This window comes from Pithys albifrons, chromosome 7 (assembly GCF_047495875.1).
Source record: "Pithys albifrons albifrons isolate INPA30051 chromosome 7, PitAlb_v1, whole genome shotgun sequence".
Classification (NCBI taxonomy): Eukaryota; Metazoa; Chordata; class Aves; order Passeriformes; family Thamnophilidae; genus Pithys; species Pithys albifrons.
In genome coordinates this window covers 10,681,640-10,696,618 of record NC_092464.1, presented here as the reverse complement: position 1 = coordinate 10,696,618, position 14,979 = coordinate 10,681,640, and positions in this window count along the sequence as shown.

Here is a 14,979-nt window from a genome sequence, read left to right as displayed (position 1 = left end):
GAAGGGAAGGTTGGTTTGGGGCAGAATGTGTAGAATGAAGTTAACATTTTGTTTCTTCATTAATACAGCTTAAAGTTTGCCATCTGCCTTTGTGAAGCCATAAATTTCAGACATGCTGAGTCAAATTCCTGCAAGGCAACCTATGACGTATCCCAATCTCAACTATGTCACTGCTATTGCTGACAGATTCATTCCATCTGTACTTCATGTCCCTCAGCAACAGGCACTAAACAATCCTAACAGGACAAACACTTTTAACAGGGTAGAAATCCTGTCAGGGAGGATGTTTGTCACAAGCTGGTGAAAGACTGATGTTTTGTGTACAAGTTTTCCTCAACTGGGATTCACAGATGTCATGGTACCACAATAGTTCTTTGCAGGAAAATACTTTCGGCTCTAAAATAAGTCTTTTGTAATATGTTTTGGTTCATCTACTGTAATGAGCAAAACAAAAAATCACCTGGATATCTGTTTAGTATGAAACTGCTTTAAATATTCAAATTTTGAACTACTATGTTATTGTGTCTGCTGGTGGTGTACAAGTGTCAGTTTGGTAGCAGCCAGGAATCTGTGCCCACCTCCTACAAAGGAACTGCATTCTTTCAGGCCCATTCAGCCATCTAGCTGAGCACATTTCAAGTTTTAAATCTATATTTGAGTCCTAAAATATCAGCAGAACTTAAGATGCTGATCTGGTGTTTTGCTGATCATAAACACAGTTTAGAGCAACAGAGCTTGCTCTTCCCAGCTTATGCTTCATGGTTCCCATTGTGTAAATTATAGACGGCCTTGAGAACCCCTTACCAACAATTACCCATCTTATAGCATGTTTGTAACTCATCTTTTGCATTTCCCCAGGATGCAGTTTCTTCTTTCAAAATATTGTGAATATTTTATGATGTACACACTTCCCTGTAATTTATGTGGGTGTGTTTGCTGGCATTGATCTGCACCTTATTATGGCCTCTGGATGTGTTTTTGGACTCATTATGGCAGGAGGAAAACAAGAGCAGAGCTACAGCTGAGAAAAGGAAGTCATTGCACCCATCAGGGGAGAAACAGAGTGGAGCACTAAGCTAAGAGGGGATGCCAAGGCAGGGGGCTGGAGTCCAAAGCTTGTCAACATGCTGCAGAACATGAGCCTTGAGCACAGATATTGTCATGGGCAGAGCCAAGGAGACACCACCGGAGCCTCCCACAGATCCTAAGGATCTTGGTATTGGTATAAATTGACACCCCAGTGGACAGTCATAAGGGTGGGGCTTGGATCAACTACCCCAGGAGCTCTTTGGAAGGCTTTAGTTGACTTATTTCGGTGGGTGATAAAAACCACAGCAATCTCACGTGGGCCATTGGACAGCAGTACAGCAGCCCCTGACTTGCAGTATGACCTTCCAGTTGTTGATTCCAGCAGGATCTCTGGCTCATACATCAGAAAGTCTCACTATCACTGCTCAAGTTTTCTGTTTATTCTTCCAGATATCTCCTTGCTAATGTTTGTTTTAACTCCTGTTATGGTATTTCAAGTACTGAGCTGACTTAATTATGGATCTGATACATGGCTTGAGAATATCATGGGAGTTACTTTAATCAAGATGGCTTTTATCATAGTTAATTACTAAGAACTTGAAAGATTTGATGTAGCACTCCTTGGAATAGTTCTACCAGGCCTATGACTATGATCAGTGGAAGAAGAGAGCTTGAGTGAATTAAAAGCAGTATCAGATTTTGAGGATCCAGGACCAGCCAAGATGCAGAGGGAGATTAGGCCTGGTTTTGTTTCTTCTTTTCTTGGTGAACAGTAACTTGGAGCAACTTCTAGCTGAGTTTTCACTGACAGTAAACAAGTAAGCACACAAGTCCATGTAGGTTCCAGTATTTTTTCGCATTCTTTAAAAATCAGCCATTGTAATGTAGATGAAAAACTCAGGTAAGCGGAGAGAGGAGCCCACTGTATTTTCTTTGTAGCCTCCAGTGCAAACCTGTTTTTTAAAACTGTTAAACATTGTGGATGGACAATAAGAATAATAATCTATAGCACTACTTTTACAAGAGTAATTCTGAATGACATTTATAGTAATTCCTGCTTCTTTCTACAGTCTTGTTTCTGATTCATAATTTTTTTCATCTTTTTCTCCACCCCCAATGATATTGCTTGTAATTTATCGTGTGCTGTTTTAGAATCAAATCAACAAACCCCAGAGATGATGCTGGAACACTGAAAAATAGGATGCAATTCACTGACACAGGACACTGGATTACTGCAGAAATTTCTGTGTAATTAACAATTGCACTTGAGAATGGTACAGTGTATTTGAAGACCTTAAGGGTCTCCACTAAGTCTCATACCATCCAAATGAGGTAATTGTTGCTAAAACCAATATTTGATGAGGAAAAGTAAGGAAGCTAGAACTTGTGAGTTTCCCAAGCCAACAGCAATTTCAGTGATGGAAAAACACAGTTTTGCCTATAGATAAAATTAGTGTTCCAGAAATAGACAACTATATGGGTTTAAAAGAGAGGGCTGACTTTCCATTTATCTGTATAGTGTCAAATTCTCATAAATTTACTTCAAAAAATATTGTACTTCAAGAATCATTCAACTGGATTCTATGAGATGTCCCTACAAAGGGCAATAATTGCTGCCTAAGGATAAAGACTGCAACTACCTGTTACAAACTGAGTATTGTGTATATGTCTGCCAGTTTTCAAGAGGGGGTTTTTTGTTTGTTTGTTTGCTTATCTATTTAGAAACATTTCTGAATGTGTTGTTATATCACAGATATTACACTGTGCCATACTAAATCCAGTCAGTGACCTTACAGACCCCTATACAAAATGCTTCAGGAAGAACACACCTAAACATTGCTGCTGTACAACCACTGTTTTGTTTCTTTCTACCCCAAACATCTCATGGCCCACACCTATGGCACAGGCAACACCCACCTCCCTGTGCTGCATTTGAGCTATTCCATAACAATCCCCCAGACTGATTCTCTCTTTACCATTCCTACCCCACTGTAGACTGTCCTTTCCAAAGGGTAACTTTCTTTTCAGCTGATTTTTTGAGCTGACTGGTGCATTCTCTAAGTGCAATGGGGAAATTTAAGTTGGATATCAGAAAAAAAATCTTTACAGAGAGAGTAATCAGGCATTGGGATGGCCTGCCCAGAGAGGGAGTGGATTCACCATCCCTGGAGGTTTTTAAACTGACATTGGACGTGGCACTGAGTGCCATGATCTGGTAAATGGACTGGAGCTGGACCAAGGGTTGGACTTGGTGATCTCAGAGGTCTTTTCCAACCCAATCAATTCTATGATTCTATGATTCTGTGATAATACAATACTTGTACTAGTCTGAAGTTTCCAGACAGGCATTTCAGTTTCTCTGGGCTGAAGCATTGCTCTGTGTCTCTCCATGCTGCTTTGCAGCACACCAAGACATTTTCTTGCTATTGTGGATGGCTGGAAGGTGTTCCTTCATGTCCCCAGCCCCTTAAGGAAGGAGTTTCTGGGTTGCTTATGCCGATGAAAACATCAATGTACTGATGCTTTTGGTCAGGATTTCCACTCCCAGAAGAACAAAAACCTCCATCCCACATCAAATGTCTTAGACTCTACTGTTTCCAAAACATTACAGGCTTGCAAGAACAAATAAAATTGTGTAATAGCAGACTTAATTTGATTATAAAGGCTCTCTTTGGTTCATTCATTCCAATTTCAATGAAGGTGAAACTAACTCTGTGATGTTAAGATGAAGTTTTAAGATAGTCCAAAGTAGTAGCTTCTTCCTGCCTCCCCTTGCTTTCAGCCGTCTGTAAAAACAGGATTCAAAAGCCAGAATTTTCATGTGTTCACACAAACTTGAAAGCCTTCTTGTGCCCCTTTGTTACAAAACTCTGCTTCTTTGTTTCTTACTGTTGCTTATGATACTTCTTCTACAATAAGGAAAATTTTCTCCTTGAAATTGTGTAATATTTCCCATTTTATACTTTTTGTTTGTTTGTTTGTTTGTTTTCATATGCCCTGTCCTTTTGAAAATGGTTAGGAAAACCTTTCATATCACCATATGAATAATTTTCAAAGCACATTTTTTGCCGCAGACAAAGCTGTTTTCTGCCTGTGAGGTTGTAAAAAGATCTAAAGATATCACAGGTGGTGAAATGAAACAAAGCTACTTTGTTTCCTTAATACATCGTGTTTAGGACCCCATTGCATTCATACTCTCTTCCATTCATGAATAAATCATAGGCATGTTGGCTGGGTTTCAGCTCACAGTATTTATTTCTGAGGGTGACATCCAAAATTTCAATAACGTGGTATGTATTGCCAGCTCTGAGGGATTCTGTGAAAAGAGCAGCTTTCTCCTCTATGGAACTGGAAAGGGCAATTGAACTGGTTTTGTTGGAAAGCAGCAAGACTGTGATCAGGCAGTTAATTAAGCAATCAAACTGTTTTGTTAATGATCCTGCAGGGGCTGTCAATTCACATTATCAGTTAGATTCGTGTCACAGGAGTGGAGCTGAAAGCTGAGGGTTGGTTTCTGTGCCTCTCCTGAGAACCAGCAGTAGGGAGCTGGTGCAGAGCAACCTTCTTCCCAAGCTCCTGAGCCAGTAGGCAAGGGAAGGGAGGGGAATGGCAGCATTTCAGCACAGTCATGAGGTGTGGTGCTGATCCATCTGACCTTCCCTTGATGCCTTGGCAAAGGCAAGACTCTGTCTATGCATATTTATCCCAAAAGGAAATCACTCTGCAAACTGGTTATTTTTACCTTAGAGCAGTTCTGGGCTCTGTTTCATCACATTGCCTTACAAATGGTTAATTTGGCACACTGAGAGTTGTTGTAGACAAAGGAATGGGGGTAGGAAAAAGAGGTCAGAGGCTGCTTAAACCGAAAAGAAAGACCTGTCCCTCTGTGCCAATGTGACAAAGACCCACCTGTGACCTTTCAGAGGAGCTGCAAGTTGAGTCTGTGTAGAAAAGGAGCAATTGGTAAACTATGAATGTAGGAAAATTTTAGTAGCTTCAAGGGAAAGGGCTGAAGAATGAATGATGAAGACAGAAATCAAAGAAAATTAATATTACCGAGTGGAAGATAAGATTCTACCAATATTTCATGGTAACATCTGCAGTGCATGAATAAATTAGACTTCTACCAAGGAACAGGATGAGTTCCAGGTGTAGACACACACTGAGATCAAATGTAATTTATATCAATCTTTTGCAGCCCTATACTGTCTCAAACAAGTGTGTCACAGTACTTGAAAAATATCAGTTAATAAATTCTCCCAGTTTATTACCTTGATAGAACTAATCACATTTTTCCTAGGAGGAAAATTGAATATTTTGGATACACTTAGATCATGCAGGAAGTCTGTGGCAGTCCAGGATATAATCCAGACCTTCTGAATCCCAGCCCTGCTATTTAGCTGTAAATTCTGCTTTCCTTAGACTTGACTTGTTTTGAGTGATACCTTGTACTTTCCTCCCTGCCCAAAAATAATAATAAAAAAATGATTTCAAAATAAGATTAAGGTTATGATTTTTGGGAACTATTGGTGAATATTTACATGGAGATAAGCCTGAAATCTACCAGCAGACTGGCTGGGTAGACACTCCTGAGTAAGACAGAACACAGAAAGTTCAAGAACAGACCATTTAGAAAGTTTTAAATTGACATGTTGAGGGGTTGCATGTAAACTGTACAAAATGCAGTAGACTGTCATTAACATCATCTGTTCCCTTTCTGGATGGCAAGGTCTAATCAGCCATTTCTCTGCTGGTTTTCACAGGGTCAAGAAATATGTCTAAGTTTACTAAATCTTTTGTAGACTGACCTGGGCTATTCTTGTAAAATCATTCTGGAGGAGATACATAATCTGTGATTTTCCTGTGAGAAGAAAATTCTTCCTCCCTGTTCCTCCCTTACCTGACATCCAATTGTCAGCATGATGGAGTCTCTCAAATTCTACATTATTCAGAGCTTTGGAAGAAAAGTGAGAACATAATATTGCAATGTATCCTGCAGTCCAAACTGCAGTCACCCCAGAATCCCTTCTAAATTAGGTTTCTTGATATTTCACATCTATCTTACTTCTTTTTTTCCCAAATGTTAACTAATTTATTTTCACTAAAATTCGATTTAGTGTTTAAAACTCCAAAAATAGTTTGTATTTTGTGACACATTTCCTACAATTCAAAGATCTAGGCAACCACTTCCCAAATCCTGGCTGACTCCTAGTCCTATCCTGCTCTTTTAGCACATTTTTAAGTTAAAATTAATCTTTTCTGAGCACAGGTCACTGCAGCAGTATAAAATGTCTCACTTGGGAACCCACATTTTCTCAAATCACTTCCTATTTCAGTAAGAAATAATTTCCCAGACACCTTCTGGGACTGGAAAATCTCCCTCAGCACAGCAATGACAAGTCATAGTCCATGATGTGACTAATACAACTATCTTTCATTCCCGCATTTGTTCTCAGAGAAATATAGAAATGTGGTTAGAAAAAATCTTTGTGTCCCTGGTCCAGTTCTCCTCTCACAGAGACATCATTGCCAGCCTGGATGGTGACAGCTTTAGCTTTGTGTAGCCAAGCCTTGGACCCTCCAAGGATGGCACTTCACAGCCAGAGTTTATAGGAACAGCCCTTTTGCTTAATGGTCTGACAGCTCACATTATGTTTAAACCCCCTCAAGTGCCATGGAACTATCTGTATTTTCTTTACACAATAAGTCCCTCTATATGGATGATTTTTCTTGTCTTTGTGTAACCAGCAGGTTTCATGAGTAAATTCCTACATTTCTGGACCAAGGTTTTATGAATTTAATTCATAATTGCTTTCAAATAAGGTTAGTCTCAAGACTGATTCTTGAGGAATTCCTTTGATTCCTCTCTCCCCCCTAAATGGGATTGCCTGCCATTTCAGGGGGTTTTTTTCCTACAATGCTTTTATTAATCCCCATTTTCTGCTGCCTTTCTCACATTTTTAGTTGTCACCTTTAGCAACAAGGGACATTCTGAACATGGGCTCACTCCTGTGCTGATGAATTAATTCCCTCTGTTTAATGCAGGTATTAAATTTTTTTCCTTAGAAAAGTATTTGGCTACATGTTGTAACTATTGAAATTACTAGAAATGCACCTGTGTTTCTCTTCTGGCCAGAAAGGGACTATTATTTATGTCTCTAGCTCCAAATTGTTTCTAGAAAGCAGTGGAGGTGTCCCTGCAATGTGTTCCATCGCAAACAAGGACAGAGCTGGGTTACCATTCCCACACAGTTGTAGCAATGGCTGGAATACCTGAAGTGTGACCTTCAAGCAAACTACACAGCACATGCCTCATGGTCAAGACTCACAAGCAGCCTTCCCCATATGCCAGGTAACCAAAAAGAAGGAGGTATCAAAATCAGGTGAATGGGTGAGAACGATTTCCATGGCTTCCCAGTTGGAGGACTTTCAGAGTCCTATGACAACCTCCTGTCTCGTCCCACTGTGTGTGACTGGCTCATTTCCACCCAAACTCACTCAGTTTGTTTGCCACCGCCCCTGGCAGTGCCAAAGGGCTGTTCTGACATGCAAACACACTCCAATGATTTCTTGACTGAGCACAGTTTGACCACAGTCATCATCATTTTTGAAAGTTCAGGTTTACATTTTAAAAGTTAATTGAAATAATATAACACTTGCTTTAACTGGGAAACTTGCAGAGCTCTACCTGTCTCCAAAAGCAGCACAAAGGCAGGAGACCAGGAGCACAGTTCTCCATGACAGCACAGCCTTGCAAGGCAGAGTGGGGGAATTTCAGGGCCCCACAGCATCAGACCTCACCAAGGTACCCACTGTGTATCTCCCAGAACCTCCTTTGCCTTTTGGATCCCAGTGCCTGTTCTCTGCTGGTCACCACTGACCTTCCCAGTTGTGCTGGACTGGAACTGCAGTGCAGAGGACCTGGCAAGCTGTTTGTGAAAGGGATGCACTCCAGCCCAGGGAAAGCAGGAGTTTATCATTAAAGACTTCTTCAATAATGATCAGCTCATAAAGAACAAAATTGAAGTAGAATAGCTTAGAAACTCGTGAGCATTTTAAATGGCAGAAACCATGTTACCAGCATCTGAAATACACTTAAATTTCTACAAATGTTGTGGATCAAGGATCACTAAATTGCATACTGGAAAGAAACTAGTGATATAAAAAGTAATGAAAAAATCCAGAACTCAACATTCACAATTTTCTTGATAAAAAGCAAGTTTCCATGACTCATTCATATACTGTCAATTACATGTGTTTAGAGGCTGAATTTTAAAATTGTCAACTAAATTTAACTGTGCCATTATCTTTATATTCTTGCAGAAATATTTTTCCCTGGGAATTGCAGAGAACAGCAAGGTGATTGTGAGCACAGGTCATGATAACATCCATCCATAACCTGTATTTACTGCTTATGTAAATGTGTGAATAGCACTGAGGATTTTTTCCATTCTTCTAAATATTTGCTTGCCAAGGTGACACTCTTGAATTCATATCTCCAAAGAGCTTTATTTTTACAGATGCATTTTCAGTCTTTTCATAAAGATGTTATTTATGTGCCATGTGAATTGAACTTCCTAATGTCTTGGAGAGTGATGTTTGGAGATGGCTGCAGACACGCTGGCTCTGCCAGGATGATGATTTTCACTTCCTCAGCCTTGGTTTGTGTTCACTTGTTAATAACCTCTTGGAGAACAAGAACCCAAATTCTATGTTGTATTGATCCAGAGATCAGCCCAGGTGATTAGTCTGCCTCTGGCAGGAATTTTTGGTGGAAGCAGGGGGAAACGTGATGGGAAGAAAAGTATGGATAAAAATAGCCTTTCCTGTTTGTTCTCCCAGTTTCAAACTTATTATGAGCCTGGGAGATCCCCGAGTCAAAGTTACTTCCAGAAACTGCTTAATATTCAGTGTTAGACTTGACTTCCATTAACTGAACTGAACACAATTATCTTTTTGACTTGCCACAGCCTCCTCAAAGTATGAGTACTGCAATTTCACTATGTTTTGTCTGAAAAAGCAATTATTTTTATTTTAACCCTGTAACTTAATAATTTAATTGAGTGTCCTTTCAGTTTTCTATTATGGGAAGTGGTGAATAACACTTTCCTTGTTGCTCCACCATGAGGTGGCTCGACAGCACCTCTCTGCAGTCATCACTCTTCCAAACCAGGCAGTGCTAGGATGCTGTCCTGGATTTGGCTGAGATTGAGTTAATTCTCTTCATAGCAACCTGCTGGGTGTTATTTCGATTTTGTGACCAAAACAGTGTTGATAACCCAGGGATGTTTTGGCTGTTGCTGAACAGCTTTTACACAGCACCAGAGGCTTCTCTGCTTCTCACACTGCCCCTCCAGCAAGGGTTCAGGGTGCACAATAAGCTGGGAGAGGGCACAGCCAGGACAGCTGACCCCAACTGACCAAAGGGATGTCCCACACCACTGAGACCATGATCAGCAATAACAGCTGAGGGAAGAAGGAGGAAGTGATAGCAGTGATGGCATTTTTCTTGCCAAGTCACTGTTGTGTGGGATGGAACTCTGCTTTCCTGGGGATGGCCTGCCCATGGGAGGGGTGGATGAATTACTTGCTTGTGTATGTGGCTTGCAGTTTACCTGTTAAACTGTCTTTATCTGAAGGCACAGGTTTTCTTCCTTTCACCCTTCTGTTTTCTCTCCCTTTCACACTGAGGGAGAGTGAACGAGGGGCTGTGTGGGCTGACATTTGATATGTTCCAATATGGAGATGCTCTGTCCCTCTGATTGTGTTCTTCCATCCTTAGCTTTGCTACATTTCTTTTCCAATAGGAACCAGAGCTGCACGTAGCAATAAAGTGGCTCCACCATTGATTTCTACAATGATGACTTCTGTCTGATAAGAAATACATATTAAGGGACCTTAAGTAAAGATCCTTGTTTAATATTTAATATTCCCTTTGACTTTTGACCACCACTGAGCAGCAAGATACCATTTTCACAAAATCATCTAAAGGCACCTTTTTGAGTGACTATTGTGCATGTGTATGAGGCTCAGTCTATGCCATATATACCGACAACTATGGGTTTTACTGCCCATCTGCAGTCTTTTGACAGGCATATGTTCCAGAATAAAACTGACTTAAAGAAAAATAAGCCTTAGAAAAGAACACACAGGAGTTTCTGAACCTCATTCATAATGCATTCAATTTCTTGTTTCAGAACACCCTGCGATGGAAGCTTTGCAGCACAGAAGTCCTATGAGCAAAATAGACTTATTGAACATGACTCTGAATCTTTCTGTTAGCAGAATATTCTTTTCTGTAACCTTTGGTTTCTCTTTTCATTACATGACATAGCAGAAACCTTTTGAGTTGATTGAAAAGCAACTTATGATCAGTGAAAAACAGAATGTAAAATTTGTACATAACATCCATTTCTTTTCACAACAATCTCCTGATAAGACTCTCCCTTTTTTCTCACATGTTTTTGCCCTGTCTTAGGAAATACTGCAGTTATAGTCAAGTAAAATCAATGCAGCCCTTAAGTAGAGTATTTTGATTCCTAGGAAAATGAAAAAAGACAAACAAAACAAACCAATCAACCAAACAAAAAAAACACCAACCTAAACCCAACCATTAAAAACAGTTACTTCAGCTACAGATTTTTGTTATGCCTGTATTTGGAGAGTTTGTAACAAAAAGCCTTTAATAGAAATGGTTTTGTCTAAATAAGTAAAAAAAGGAAATTCTAATTCTCAAATATTAGCCATAACTCGTTTTCACTAGTCATTATAATCAGAAATGTTTGAGAGACAGTAAGAGGAATTTCAGTTAAAAACAAGTCATGATTATTAGTTTATTATTGATTATCAGAACAGCTTATAAGATTGAAAAATATGGGCAGGTGAATAATATCATTAAATATTTTTAGTTAAATCATGTGAATAAAAAAATCTCATTAAGGACTTTTCTAGAGAGACACATGGTAAATGGTTAGGTATTTCATAGAATCATAGAATCATAGAATCGATTGGGTTGGAAAAGACCTCCAAGATCATCGAGTCCAACCCTTGGTCCAACTCTAGCTCATTTACTAGATCATGGCACCCAGCGCCACGTCCAATCTGCATTTAAAGATCTCTAGGGATGGTGAATCCACCACCTCTCCGGGCAGCCCATTCCAATGCCTGATTACTCTCTCTGTAAAAAATTTTTTTCTGATATCCAACTTAAATTTCCCCTGGCAGAGCTTAAGCCCATGCCCCCTTGTTCTATTGCTGAGTGCCTGGGAGAAGAGACCAGCCCCCACCTGGCTATAACTTCCCTTCAGGTAGTTATAGACAGTGATGAGGTCACCTCTGAGCCTCCTCTTCTCCAGGCTAAACAACCCCAGCTCCCTCAGCCTCTCCCCATAGGACTTGTGCTCCAGTCCCTTCACCAGCCTTGTTGCTCTTCTCTGGACCCGCTCCAGCATCTCAATATCCTTTCTGAACTGAGGGGCCCAGAACTGAACACAGTACTCAAGGTGTGGCCTCACCAATGCAGAGTACAGGGGAAGGATCACTTCCCTGGTCCTGCTGGCCACGCTATTTTTGATACAGGACAGGATCCCATTGGCCTTCTTGGCCACCTGGGCACACTGTTGACTCATGTTGAGCTTCCTGTCAATTAGTACTCCAAGGTCCTTTTCTGCCTGGCTGCTCTCCAGCCACTCTGTGCCCAGCCTGTAGCGCTGCAGGGGGTTGTTGTGGCCAAAGTGCAGGACCCGGCACTTGGCCTTGTTGAACTTCATCCCATTGGAATCAGCCCATCTCTCAAGTCTATCCAGATCCCTCTGCAGAGCCCTCCTGCCTTCCAGCAGGTCGACACTCCCTCCCAACTTGGTGTCATCAGCAAATTTGCTGATGATGGACTCAATCCCCTCATCTAAATCATCAATAAAGATGTTAAACAGGACTGGACCCAACACAGACCCCTGGGGAACACCACTGGTGACTGGCCGCCAGCTGGATGCAGCTCCGTTCACCAGCACTCTCTGGGCCCGACCCTCCAGCCAGCTCTTAATCCAGGAGAGGCTACACTTGTCTAAGCCATGGGCTACCAGCTTTTTCAGGAGTATATTATGGGAGACAGTATCAAAGGCCTTGCTGAAGTCCAGATAGACCACATCCACAGCCTTCCCCTCATCCACCAGGTGGGTCACCTGATCGTAGAAAGAGATCAGGTTGGTCAGACAGGACCTGCCCCTCCTAAACCCATGCTGGCTGGGTCTAATCCCTTGTCCACCCTGAAGGTGCTGTGTGATTGCACTCAGGATGAACTGCTCCATAACCCTGCCAGGCACAGAGGTCAGGCTGACAGGCCTGTAGTTGCCAGGGTCCTGCTTGCAGCCCTTTTTGTGGATTGGGGTGACATTCGCCAACCTCCAATCATCTGGGACCTCCCCAGAGAGCCAGGACTGTTGGAAGATGATGGAGAGCGGTTTGGCAAGCTCTTCTGCCAGCTCCTTCATCACCCTGGGATGGATCCCATCTGGTCCCATAGACTTGTTAGGATCCAGCTGGCTCAGTAAGTCGGTCACTATTTCCTCCTGGAATACAGGAGGGGTATTCAGCTCCCTCTCCCTGTCTACCAGCTCCAGAGGCCAGTTGTCTTGAGGGCCACCTGTCTTACTGGTGAAAACTGAGGCAAAGTAGGTGTTAAGTACCTCAGCCTTCTCCTCATCTTCCTTAACTATATTTCCCTCCAAGTCCAACAGAGAATGGAGGTTTTCCTTGCCCCTCTTTTTGTTATTAATGTATTTATAAAAGGACTTTTTGTTATCCCTAACTGAAATAGCCAAATTTACTTCAAATTCCACTTTTCTTTCCCTAATTTTTTTCCTGCATGACCTAGCTCTATCTGTAAATTCTTCATAAGTAGCCAGCCCTTTTTTCCATAGTCTGTAAACTTTCTTTTTATCCCTGATTTCTTGCAGAATCTCCCTATTTAACCAAGCTGGCTGTCTTCCCCTCCGGCTGGCCTTTCGGCACACTGGGACAGCCTGTTGCTGTGCATTCAAAATCTCCCTCTTAAAACATGTCCATCCCTCCTGGACCCCCTTGCCTTTAAGGGTTGTTTCCCAGGGTATGCTCTGAATCAGTTCTTTGAATAGGCCAAAATCTGCTCTCCGAAAGTCCAAGGTAGAGGTTTTAATGGTGACTCTCCTTACATCCCTGAGGACTGAAAATTCTATTATTTCATGGTCACTATGCCCCAGGCGGCCTCCAACCACTACATCATCTACCAGCCCCTCTCTGTTTGTAAACAGTAGGTCTAGCAGGGCCTTACCCCTGGTAGGCTCATTTACCAGTTGATGAAGGAAATTGTCCTCTATACACTCCAGGAACCTCCTTGACTGCCTCTTCTCTGCAGTATGAAGCTCCCAGCAGATATCTGGCAGGTTAAAGTCACCCACAAGAACAAGGGCTGGAGATTTTGAGACATCTGCCAGCTGCTTGTAGAATAATTCATCCCCTTCATCATCCTGGTTGGGTGGTCTGTAACAGACACCCACAAGGGTGTCAGCCTTGTTGGCCTTGCCCCTGATTCTGGCCCACAGGCACTCAACCTTGTCACTGCCACTGACCTGCACAAGCCAGCAGTGATGGGGTGAGGAGATACTTCTTTGATCACTGTTATTTGGACTACACAGTATCCACCTTGCCAGGTCCTCCCAAACTCTGCTTTAATAATGAAAACTGTGGTTTTTTCCATTCTGTTTCAGTCTTTGCCCTTTCTGCCATGTTACAGATTCTTTCCTTGCTCTTCAGTTTGCCTTTATTTTTTTCCTATATCTAACACTCATTTGATGATTGTTCCAACACTCACTTTCTATAGATATTCTGATTTTGGCTTTCTCACAATTGCAATTCATGTACAATTATGACACTTCATAATTTCAGAAATTCTAAAAATCAAAGCTGTAGAGATGGAAAGGTCATTTTCTGAAGAAACATTGAGAGAAAGGATTACAGACTTTAATTTCCCTTTATAGAGTTGGCTTAACAGTTCATATTATTTTATTGCAGTCATTTGTTGCTGCTGTTTAAGTGTCTGTTGCATATTTTGCCATTGGACTTAAAATGATTCTACTTTTAAGAGATTTTAGTACCATACTCTCATGTATCTTTAAATTCTCTGACACAAAACATTCTGTTTCTTATTCTGTGCTTTTGCAGTAAATATTTCTTACAAAATCTTAATTTATGGAGATAATGGGTTACTTTTCTCTGGAGTATTTCTCAGTACATAGATAAGAACCATGGCACTCAGAACAGCATCTCTCAGTGGAGGTGGGTCTTTCTTCCAGTCCTTGAAGGACTTTACTTCACACCCACTATTGCCATGCAAATGTTTGGCATTGGACTCATCTCAGTCATAAATGATTTGTTGCTTTCAATGAAGCAGGGTTGTGACATCCCCACACTGGATGATTCTATACTGTCTTCACCATTGTAATGAAAATCCTCAAAGCAACTTTAAATTCAGAGTTTTAATTTGTACCTTCCAGTCACTTGTCTGAGGTGCTTCTCTCATTTCTCAGGGTTCGGCAGTGGCTGAGTTATCTGTGAAACCGACCTGAATGCTACACTAATATCTTAAATAAGGTGTAGTGACCTGTAATCCTCTGGTGCTCTTACTCTTTTCCATGGAATCACTGAATATTGTGAGTTGTAACTGTCCATCTCCTGGCCCTGCACAGGACCTCCCCAAAACCACACCATGTCCCTGAGAGCATTGTCCGAACATTTCTTGAACTCTGTCACTTGGTGCTGTGACCATTTCCCTGGGGAGCCTGTTCAGTGTCCAGCCACCCTCCGAGAGGGAACCTTTTCCTAATATCCAACCTAAACATTCCCTGACGGCTTCCTGCTGTTCCCTCGGGTCCTGTCCCTGCTCACCACAGAGAAGAGATCAGTGCCTGCTCCTCC